Here is a 12,341-nt window from a genome sequence, read left to right as displayed (position 1 = left end):
ACAGATGCATTATGATGCTGAACAGGGCCAAAATTTGTGCCTTAGTTTACTGTTTACACAATGTACTGATGAATCTGGACCTTTAGTTAATGTGAGGAAGTCCCACTCCCAACTGGGTGGAGTAATTCCTATCTAGTGATGAAAACAGGCCCCCTGAACATTCCTTTTTTCATTTTTTCAAGGAAGGTCTTTATACCGTAAAGCCAGCTTGGAAAAAAGACTTTCTCAGTCAGTTTCACCACAGAAATGATTGCAATGCTAGTGCAGAAATAGACAAGGTGGAGTAAAGAATTAGGGCATTTAAATAGCCAATCTGGGCAAAAAACAAGGTTATGCGCAGGGGTGGAGATGAGGTGGTAATTTTTTTTCACAGCGAAAAGGAATTATTCAGATTAGATGCTGTACTGTCCAACTGTTACTTTGTATTGCATTAAATGTATTGAATCTTAGTCCTTTAAATCTGGGTCTGTCAGCAGAGGTGACAAAAGTTTGTGGTGGCGGTGACCTGATCATTATGGACCAAATACTGGTGTCCCCCTCCCCCACACCAATTCCTATATTGAAGCCCTGAACTCCAATGTGGTAGTATTTGGAGATAGGGCTTTGGGGAGGTAATTAGGATTAGATGTGGTCATGAGGGTAGGACCCTTGTGATGGGATTGGTGCCCTTATAAGAGATATGAGAGAGCTTGCCTCTCTTTTCCTGTGCACACACAAAGAAGAGGTCATGTGACCTCACAGCGAGCTAGCGGCCATCTGCAAGCCAAGACAGGAGGCCTCGGAATGAAACCTCCCTCGCTAGTACATTGCTCTAGCACTTTGCAGCTTCCAGAACTGTGAGAAATAAATTTCTGTTGTTTAAGCCACTGAGCCTAGGGTATTTTGTTATAGCAGCCTGAGCTTACTAAGACTATGGTAATTCTAAGTACCTATTGTTTTTGAATGATGGTATAAAGGCTCTTACTGCTTTTGGTGAGTTCCTTCTCTTGTAATGATCCTGCCTTGTTGTTAGAGAAAAACTGTCGCTGGATGGGTTCCAAACAATTAAAAGTACCTTATCATCAATTTCGCTTCAGAAGAAACAGCTTTATAGTTTAGTGCCAGTGCGTTTGGGATATTTGCATTCCAATGGGAAGTACTTCCTCCAAGCCTGTATTTTCCTTCTAATCAAAGCGGCAACTAAGTAGTTCATGAATGGCCAGGCCAAAATCAAAAACTTATAGAAGGGATCATAAAGGTAAGATTGTTCAGTCCTTTCATGTTACTTCTCCAAGGAAGAAAGGATGAATGAAAGAATAACTACAGCTTTATTACCAAATGACATTTTTTAAAATGGTGATACAAGTGGATCTTTAAAAAATACAGGAGGTAGGGGACTGGGAGAAAAAAAATAAAGGAAACATAGAAAGACAAAAAGTGTATAGAGACTACTAGATAGCTTTAGGTTTTATATTTATCTTCTTAAAGAGAAATTTTATTCAACTTTGGACCCATCTATGATTAGAGTTCAGAAAACATGTCTGACCTCATCTTATCTTTGAAATGAAAGTAACTGTCTTCACTCTTGAACCAGCTAAGGGTACAATGATGCATTAGCAAATATGATCATTGATGGAGCTGTTTTGTGGGTTTTTTTTTTTTTTGATATGGTCTTATTTCTTTAAACTAGTAAGGGGGTATATTTTGCAAAACTCACAGGAACTATGAGGTTGTTTTCCTCCTTTACTAAACAGCAGCCACCTGCCACATACATATGCCTTGGGAATTCTTTTGATATGAGTTATGGGAAATAGAAAGCAGAATCTTACACAGTAGAGGACATAACTTTGCAGTAAATCTACAGTTGTCTTAGAGCTGTTCATTATGCTTTCTGAGTCTCTCTTTAATTCAAGGAAGTCTTTAGCATCTAGTTTCTGAAAACAATCTCAAATTACCATCAAAATGTAATTGGGCCTTTGGAATATGCTACCCTATGTTTTCCCTGTCAAGGAAATGACACTCTGTGAACCCTGTTGAATTTCCCAGTTATCTTAATAGAATGTGTTGAGTAAGCATTATGAATAATAATAATAATAACTATTATTATTATTATTATTATCCCCACCATTGTCATCATCATTAATTGTGTTAAAAGGAAACCTTGAGAGTCATAAGTGACCTGCTGGCAAGGATTACCCACTCTGGGGTGTGCCATAGATCGGTTTTGCTCTCAGCAGTAGGTAGCATTATAATCAATAGAAATTGCCCATATGGGGTTTAAAAGACACTGTGATAATTAAGTTCACCAGAAAGACATGTAAAGTTTTAGAGTTTATTCTAAACCACTACTCTGTGAACTTTCTGCAGATTTCATTGACTGCAGTGTCTAAATCAGAAGATGTAGCAGTTTTTTTCACATGCTCAGCAAAAACTGTTAACTGGCTTTTGTGTGTATGTGGTATAAATAAACATTAACTGAGTGTTTCTCGTATTCCACTGAGTAAATATTAAACTGCACTTTTCTATTTTTGCTAATAGTCATCATCATCAAAAAGTTTGTTTGTCTTTTTAAAAACTTTCCCATTTGTCCCTGGTTCAATTAAACCATCTCTGCCCTCTAGGGAATTATAGCTTAAAATAGTATCGGTACTTCACCACTTTTACCTGTCAACAAACTTTTTCGATTGAAGTTCCCCAAAGACCTTGACTTAACCTTTACATAAATAAATGTGGGCAATGGATATTGGGGTTTGCAAAGTACAAAAACCTAATATTTTTAAAATCCCATAAAGACCTTATTTGTTGCTATCATTTGAGACCAAGGCAACACCTCAATTTAGCATATTTAGTGACTTTTTCACACAGGTTAGAAAGACTTGTTTGAGCATCAGAGGGATAACTCAGAATAAGTATCTAGATCAGTGTTTCTCAGATGTTGATGATATTAATCTTTGTACTGAATTCTCTGGGTGATTCTGGTGCACACAGTCCACTTACTGACAGGCTCTAACTTCTACTTTCTTGGTCTGACAGCAAGCGAGTGCCTTTCCTTATTAGAATTCAGAAATTTTGAGAACCAAATGGGTTTCATGTACAACCTTCAGATCTCTAAATACATTATTTCTCACAGTTCTAAGGAAGCTTTTGATTCTGATGGATTTCAATCTTCTTATTAAATGTCATTTACTTTGTAACATACCAGTGTAACCCGTTCTTCCACAAAATCTCTCTGAGGGAGTGTTTGTGTCTCTTCTCTCTCCGAATGACCTTGACATCACTTTGTTCAAGTGGCTTATACCATTCCTGACTTCTTACAGTTAACTGGGCTTCATATTTTCTGATCAGCCACAATTTCAGTGTATTTGCTTTAAAGAGGACTTTGTGAGTTATATACAAAAAGGAACTTTTCTACCACGTGGAGGATATTCTATGTAAATAAGGCAGTATTTGTAGCATGACAAAGATACCTCAAGGAGTGGGGTATTGGATTGTGTATTTAGTTGCCAGTTACAGATTTTAGGAGTCTATTATGTTAAACTATTATATACCTAGAGTTGAAGTAAAATATGTCAGAAAAATGTTTAAAAGAAATCTCAATTTAGTCATTGTGTGAAAAAAGGAATAGATCGCAGCCCACTTGCATAAAGTAATTGCATCATTAAGGGGAGTTTTATTTTTAAAACCAAAAGACAGACTTTGGAAAGCTGCTGTTATTTACTGTGCCTTAAACAGTTCTTCTATGAAGGTTTTTCTGGTGTATTAAAGATCTGCTCCAATCAAAAGTACTTTGTATGGTTGCTGGCTGATGGGATAATTATACCAAGTTATCAAGAGATGATTCTTGCCTCCCAGGCTGCAGTTCCTTTCTTTAGCTACCATGGAATTGACATGCTTCATTGTTTATTATTCATCACATGCTTGGACGTCTTGATGATGGCAATTTTTTTTGGCATTGTTTCATGTTCTTGTGTTTCTTACTTGCCAGAGCGTCATCTAAGTAGAACTTCATCAGTTTATGATTGTTCTAACTAGTCTTCAGCGGCTGAGTCACTTCTCCAGTTTTTGTTGTTGTTACTTTTGTTTGTTTGTTTTTGTCTATGGCTGGAGAGGTCTTTCTAAAACATACAACTCACCAAACACGAAAACCATCGATCAAACCTGCTGGTTTTTCTCAGAAGAGTCGATGTTTTCGTTTATTCATTAAGAAGCTTTGCATTGTGTTTCTCTCCCTCTTCCTCCATCTCTCCCTCGTCCTTATGTTTATAAGAAAAGCTCACCAGCTTTGTGCTTTAATAGGCAGGGCTGAAGGCAGAGTTCTGCCTCTGGGAAATGTTTATTCTGGAAAAACACAGGAGACATTTGTTTGGACTGACTCATCTAGAATATGTCATAAGCCATCTTGGGCAAAAAAGAGATGTGTTACATATTGATACCCGTCCAGATGAAATTTTACGTTTAAAAACCAAGTAAGTGTGGCCACTGCAGCCTCTTAATTGACCAATAAATGTTTATCAGTCCAGTAATATTTTGTTAGTCATTTTTCCTTCCAGGGATATGAATAAAGTTCTTAAACACAATTGTTTTTTGTTATTAGCCGAACAAATGGTTACTCTTGACAAGGAGCCATTTTCAAGCCTTCTGTAGTAACTTGAAAGAACAATGCTAAGGAAAAATCAAATTGTGCATTCACTCCTAGCAGAGCCAAGCATGTCTCTGTACTGGGGCACGTGGGGGTTATGGAGGGAAGAGAAGGCGAGCGAGTAGTAGCCTGACCCCGCTTTGTCTGTTTGGTCCTTTCTTTGCTCTTAAATGTCTGTGTATATCTGCCAGAAATGATCACCCAAGCGATTTGAATTCCCTGTTCCTGCCTCTGGCCAGCAGCCCAGGGCTACCACCATACCCGCTCCTCCCCAACAGGCCACTGTTCCACTTGAAACAGAGAAAGGGAAAGACTAGTTGGACTGCTTTTGTGCTATTTTACTTAACTTCTCAGACTAAATCTAGTGGAGGTCTTCTTATTCTTGTTTAGCTTTAACTCACTGTATAAACAGAGTATACCTGCTATATATTCAGCAAAGTGCTAGGTGTAAAGGGGTAGTCATGGCGGGAGGGGAGGTAGTGTTGATAAGAGAAAGGGCAAAGTATAAGGAATTTTAAAGAAACAGAAGCCTTCCCTTCCTTAAAGTCTACCTGGGGGAAAATTAATACCCTAGTCAAATAAGTTAAAGCAATTGAAATGCATCAGGCAAAAAAAAAAAAAATAATAATAATATAATATAATGTACACAGTACATATAAGTGCTAACAGGATAGGAGAACCCACAACTGGTTAATTCAGTTCACCATTTGAGTAGACATGTACTGGAACCTGTATCAAAAACGTGATGGAAAATAAGAGGTAACAACCTGGAGGCAGACACTGCTGTAGATAACTTTATTATGAGGTACACTGTGCTGAGTGTTTTAAGATCTACAAAGTACTACGGGGGAAACTGTGAAGGGAAAAATTTTGAGTGAGGGGTAAGGATTCTGCAGTCAATTCTAATGAGGGGGGTGGTCTCACACCAACAAGCAATTCTCTGACACAGGACAGGTGCCCTACAATTCAGTTCAGTTCTAACACTGTCTCCCCAGAGATAGCGTCAGATTCCCCAGGGTAAGGGTTTAGTCCTACAAGACTGTACTCTCCCCCGCCAACTCCCAAGCCTCCACCAGACGCCAATCACAATTCCAGGTTACCACCTGTGCTTTTGATGGTCGACTCTGGGTTGCCAACAACCCCCTCCTCAGCTTTGATTAATTTGCTAGAGCAGCTCACAGAGCTCAGAGAAACATTTTGCTTACTAGATTATTACCAGTTTCTTATCAAAGGCTATAACTCCGGAACAGCCAGATGGAAGAGCTGCATAGGGCTAGGCATGGGGAAAGGGTGTGGAGTTTCCAGGCTCTCTCTGAGAGGTGCCACACTCCCTCCCAGCACCTCCACAGCTTCACCAACCCAGAAGGTCTCTGAACCCTCCTCCCTTTGGGTGTTTATGGAGGGAGGCTTCATGACTTGGTCATGATTGACTCATTGGCGATTGACTCAACCTCCAACCCCTCTCTCCTCCCAGGAATTCAGGGGATGGGACTAAATTCTAAACCTCTATTCATGATTGGTTACCCTGGCAACCAGCCCCCATCTCCAGGTGCTTTCCAAAAGTCACCTCATTAATAACTCAGTTGCAGTGGAAAGGGGGCTGGTTATTAAAGAGAAGACACCCATTTCATCTTTATGGCTCTGAAGGGATTTCAGGAACTCAGGACAAGAGGCCAAACAGTATGACAAAAGATGTTCCCATTGCCTTTATCACTCAGGAAATTCCATGGATTTGGGAGCTGTGAGCCAGGAACCTTGGACAAAGACCAAATATACATGAGAAAGATATTTTGATCATCTGAATGATTAAATATGTATTTCTTATAAATCACAATATTGCAGGGCGGGGGTTAGGAAAGTTTTGTATAAAAGGTATGATTTGAGCTGGGCTGTGAAGGATGTATCTGATATTTTATAGGTAGAACTGGTGGGGGTGGAGGTGGCATTGGAGGGGAGTGCAGGGTATGGGGGAAGTGTAGGGTGTACTCCGATTCCCCTGTTGTATTTCAATCGTAACAGCGTAAGGTAGGCTGCAGGAGGGGGTCAGACAGAAAAACAAGCTGGATGGGAAGGTCCTCGAGAGCAAAACTGAACAGCTGGAGCTTAATTTTGTAGGCAATGGTAATACTGAGGATTTTTGAAGAAAGAAGTAAGGTGAAGAAATCTATCCTTTAAGAAGTGGTTTAGCATACGGTTAAAAGCTGGTGTTCTGAAGTCAGACAGAACTGGATGCAATCAATGAATATCTATTGAACTCCTACATACCAGAGACCATTCTAGTAATTGGGGCCATCGTAGTGACAAATATTGGCAAGACCTCTGCTCCCATGGGACTTCCTTTTTAGCTCTGGACAGGAGAGGCAAATGACAATAACACAAAAAAGGACATTTTCCAGATAATTTTAGATAATGATAAGTGTGATGAAGAAAATAAAATAAGGCAATATGATAATGACTGGTCGGGGGCAGGGAAACTACGTTAGATTTGGTTGGTCAGAGAAGGCCTCACTGATGAGGTGAAATTTGAGTTGAGACTCGAATTAAATGCTGGGATGAGCTATGTAAATATTTGAGGCAGAGTCTTCTAATCAAAGCGAATAGCAGATGTAAAAGTCCTTATGGGAATGAGCTTGATGTGTTCCAGAAACAGACAAAAGGCCTGAGTGGCGGGACTGAAGTAAATAAAGGGGACACCAGCATGAGAGGAGGTTCTAGAAGGAGGCAGGGGTCTGATTACATTCATCTTGGCAGACCAGGGTAAGAATTTTGTCTTTTATTCCGATTATAATGGGAAGGCATGAGAGGAGGTTTTAAGCAGGGTTTGATATGACATGATTTATATTTTCAAAAAAAGGTTTTAGGGGGTGTAGATAGAATTGGACGACTCAGGATATGTTTTAAAGGGAGAGCAGGCAAAACTTGTTCAAGGTCTACTGTTTTCTACTTATTTGACCTTGAACAAATTATTTCACCTCACCTCACCTCAGCCTCAATGTCGTCATCTGTAAAAAGGGGATAAAAATGGTACTGACTTGATATAGTTGTTGTGAGGATGAAGTGAAAACTCCACAGTACATAGCTGGCCCATCATGTGTACTCATTCAAAGATAGCAGTTATTATTATTAATACTCTGATGGGGATAATAACGCTGAGTGGGACCTGTGAGTAATTAGAAGCATGGTGATCTGTTAGGAGGGGGCTGTGATTGTCCATAAGAGTTAAAGTGAGAGGCTGGAGTAGGGCAGTGGAAAGGAAAAGTAGGAAAGTATCATGTTAATAAATCTAATTAATATGTACCGAATATTTAATTTAAGTAGGAATATCTAATGACTTATATTCAGATGACTAATCAAGTTTTACATTAGTACGTGCAGAGTCAAAACTCACTTCCATGGTGAGACTGAAAATAAAATTGCTAATGGTTTACTTCCTCTCCTTTAATTCCTGGTCAACTAATTACTTTTCTATATTATCATTTCCTATCACATAAAACCATGAGTTGTTTAAATATGCTGTTGAGATGTAGTCAAAATACATCAATGGAGACTTCTAATGAAATGACTGAGCATGCGTTGCACTCTCAGCTCTGTACTGTTAACTAAAGTCTTCCTTTGCTATGTTTTAACTGAAGGCTATTCTCTTGCCTTCATGAATAAAAGTAAAAGCAGACCTCCCATTTGTTGTTTTATGGTTTGGATGAACCTGGTTACCCTACCAATGGGAATGAATTGCTGACTGTATTGGTAATTTTCTTCCAACATTATATGAGTTATTAGATAAATCATCATTCTTGGAGTATGCAAGGGCAGTTTTTAATTACTCCTTTCTGTTTTCTGGTGTTGATCACTCATGATAGACCTAGAGTGGTCAACTTCAAAGGACTGATCTAATGTTTATGAAGTTTAAATGTACAGTTACCTAGGCGACAAGACATTAGGCAGAAAGGTTAAGGCTTATGAATATTAAAACCTTAAGGAGTTCTTTGACAGGTGTGAATTTTTATAAGTTATTTCCTTACAGATGAGTGAAAAACAGCCAGAATTTAAAATACACAGATCATCAGGAAAAGACAGCTAGGACTCAGAAAAATCCTGGCTAGCTCACTGCTGCAATTGTCATTTTTATTTGATTTTATTTTTCGAGTTTCAGGTTTTGGGAAAAACAATTAAAAAGTGTAATGAGAGGGAAAAAAAAGACCCAGTGGATTTGCTGTCTAGGTATTTTGTACAACATCCAAGAGACATTAATTGCTAAGGTAATAAGATGGACATATCAGTTCGGATTTGATTGCTATTAGAAAATGAAATGTTTTAATAAAAATCACGTAACTGTCATCAAATGAAACATGGCCTCTGAGCAAGATTTTAAACAAATAGTGACATATGCCCCTTCAATGTGTTTCTATCTATCACCTAAACGTGTATATTCACAATCGGAATCAAGCACTAATATATTCTCAGAAGTCACATTGTAACTTACAACCCCTCCTTATGTCACCACTTCTTGCTTAAATGAACTGAGGTATTATAGCCTTTTAATGTCCCAGCTACTGGTATTTAGGTTTTCTCTCTGTGGTTTTCCGCTTCACAATTTGGGGACAGAGGCTGTTAGGCTTTGCTGTATCCAGTACACCTTTCAAATGGAAAACTCACAGGAAGCAAATGGTGAATATCCTAACTTTGTATGCTGAGACCACTTTCTACAGGAAGGTAGGGCATTGAACATGAAAGACAATTTGGGGCTCCTTTTGTTCTTCTTTTATGTTTGCTTCTATCCATTTCATCCCAATTTGTGGAGCTCAAGGCTGCCTCAAGGGCACCGAATATTCAGTCAAGATGAATTGCCAATTCTTCACCTTCTGGGAAAGTTGTCAGGTAAGTAAACTGTCAACAGCAATGATTTTTCTTATCTTTAAGTAGATAATTAGCTGTGAACACCCCTTTCTTAACATTTTCCAAAGTATATTCCTCTCACATTCAAATCTGCCCTCAGATCTATCCAATTAAGGTGAACTGAGAAAAGAATTCCCATATCCTATTTTGAGAATGACTGTAAATGTCTTTAAATAGAACCATGTTGTAACATATGTGCTGTTTTAGCTTGCAAGATTTTGCAAAATGTATTTTAAAAATGTCACTGGTCAGGCATTTATGCTAGAAACTTCTTACATTATTCATTCTCACAAGCACCCTTTTGAGAGGAGAATTATTAATCTTACTTTACAGATGGGGAAACAAACTCAGAATGATAGAGTTCTTTGTCGAAATCACGGATCTCCTATGTGGTAAACCGTGGATTTGAATCCAGGTCTGCCTAATTTTAGCATCTTTCTCGCCACATAGGATAGACAGCTGATCTTCCAGCTGCTTACAATTGTATGATACAATTAGCTTGTTGATTTCTCTCTCTCCCCCAATCCCAGTATGTTAGTGTTGCTCTAAGAACAGGGACCTTGTCTTTGTTTACTGCTGTGACCTCAGGGCCCAGAAAAGTTCCTGATATATTCTGGCCACTCATTAAATATTATTGCATGAGAGTAATCATGAAAGGGGTTTTGTTAATTTCAAATTAGACAGTTGTACAGGAAGTCCTAAAAGTGCCAAATGGGTGCTGTAGGGGTTGATCAGTGGGAGAGATTACCATAGGTTGGAGGCTACTACAAGAGTGTAAACTACAGACGTCCAAAAAGGAGTGCATACACCTTTGGGGTGTGTTCAAAATCATACATTGGGAGGGGGAAACAACATGTTAGAACTTCTAATCACTTTTTTTGTTTTAGCTCATCCTTTTTCAATATTGGTTTTCATATTTTACAATGTATGTATTATTACAGTTATATGTGGTATAATACATAATACAGTAATATATAATAACATACAATAATGTGGACAGTAATCTAATATACACAGTAAAACAATCATATACATACATAAGTATATGTGTGTGTGGGTGGGTGGGTGCCTAGACATTTTTTCCTGCTAGTTGTGCTTGGAGGCCTGTGGTCCAGAGGGAGAAATAAACATAAGCAGATATCTATAATTCAGTGTTCTACCTGCTAATAGATGTCTATGCCAAATACTTCAGGAAGAAAGATAAGGGAATGGCTAATACTTCCTGATTTTGTTGAGGAGGTGGTGGTGGTGGTGGTGGTACTGATGTATATGTGTGTGGGAGAAGGAGGTCAGCAAGTTTCACAGAGAAGGTAAGGGAGAGGAGTTGCAGGGTATGTGATCAGCTCATGCACAATTCTCTGGTTGGTTGATGGTGAGGTCACAGGGCTGTTAACATTATCAAGCCTTAGGTGCCAGAAGGCTTAGGGTCTCCATGCTTATGATCATCAAGTGGTTAATTTCTTCCATTTGGTGAGGGTTTTTAGCATCTGAAAAACTCAGGAAATATGCATCAGATACTATTATCTGGGTTCTTGCAGCAGAGGATATGGGGGATGGGTCTGTCCCAGGAAGACCCCATAGGGTCCTGCTTGGCTACAAGGAATAGCATTATTATTACTGGATTACATGTACTAATATATAAATACATATATTGAAGATGAGTGCTCTTGTATTAATAAGCTAGGTAGGATACAAGGTAAAAAAAACTGGACATCACTTAGTGCACTAGACTACAGGTAATAACATTCTGAACCAGGGTGGTGACTATGGAATATGAAGAAGGGGGTATCTTCAAGTGATATCCCAGCAGAAGGATTAAAAGGCCAGTGGAGAAGAAAGAGTTAAAGATGACTTCTAGATTTCAAACCTGGGTGAAGTTATGATAACATTGACATATAAGGTCATCATGAGGAGAGGAGGGCAATTTTTTGAGATAAGGTAATTTTGAATATATAACAAATTAAGAGAAGGGACATCCACATGTAAATGACCAATAGGGAACTGGAGATAAGAGATGGGAACTCTGGAAGAAATCAGGGTTGGAGTTGAAAATTGAGAACCATTCTCATTATTGGTTCATCAGACATTTATGGGCATCTGTTTTGTGCCTGGCAGCAAGCTATACACTGGGACTGGAGTGGGAAAAAGAGATATGACACCACCCTCAAGATGCTTATCTTATAGTTAACAGGGAGAGACAGACAATAAACAAGGAAACTGCATACAATTATAAATCATGATAAGTGTGTAAGGGAGCAAAATTTACCACCCCAAAATGTCTCTTTGACATGTGGATTATTTCGAGTTGAAAACAATCAAGGCCCCAAAACAGATGAATTCTCAAAAGAGGGTATCAACACAGAAAGTGAGGGCTGAGTCGTAGGGAATGCTGATTGACCACACAACCTAAAACTGGAGAGTTATGTTTTATTTGGTGGACTTAAGCCTGGGATGCAGCCTCTCAGATCACTCTCAAGGACTACTCTGAAGAGGTAGGGGAAGAGCCAGGATATAGAGGACTTTTTGCAACAAAGACCAGGTAGTCAGAACATCAAAATATATTTATGAAAGAAAATCAGACGTCTCAAGTTAAGGAATTTAGTGCTTTTCTATGTGTGGGAAGATGCAAGAGTCTGGGCTAATTGAACTCACTCCTTTGATATGCACCTGAACTATCTAGGGGCAGTATCCTGTACTTTCCCATCCTGAGTCTCCTCAGGGGGCACCACTGGGGGTGGCAGCAGTGGCTGAGGGCTTGGCAGCAGTCAGCCTGCTCGTCTCCATCTTGCGTTATCCTCCGGCTCACCAGGCAGCGGTAGTGGCTGATGAT

This window comes from Camelus bactrianus, chromosome X, assembly GCF_048773025.1.
Source record: "Camelus bactrianus isolate YW-2024 breed Bactrian camel chromosome X, ASM4877302v1, whole genome shotgun sequence".
In the NCBI taxonomy this organism is placed as follows: Eukaryota; Metazoa; Chordata; class Mammalia; order Artiodactyla; family Camelidae; genus Camelus; species Camelus bactrianus.
The sequence above is the reverse complement of the archived record's forward strand: the minus strand, read 5'-3'. Positions refer to the sequence as shown.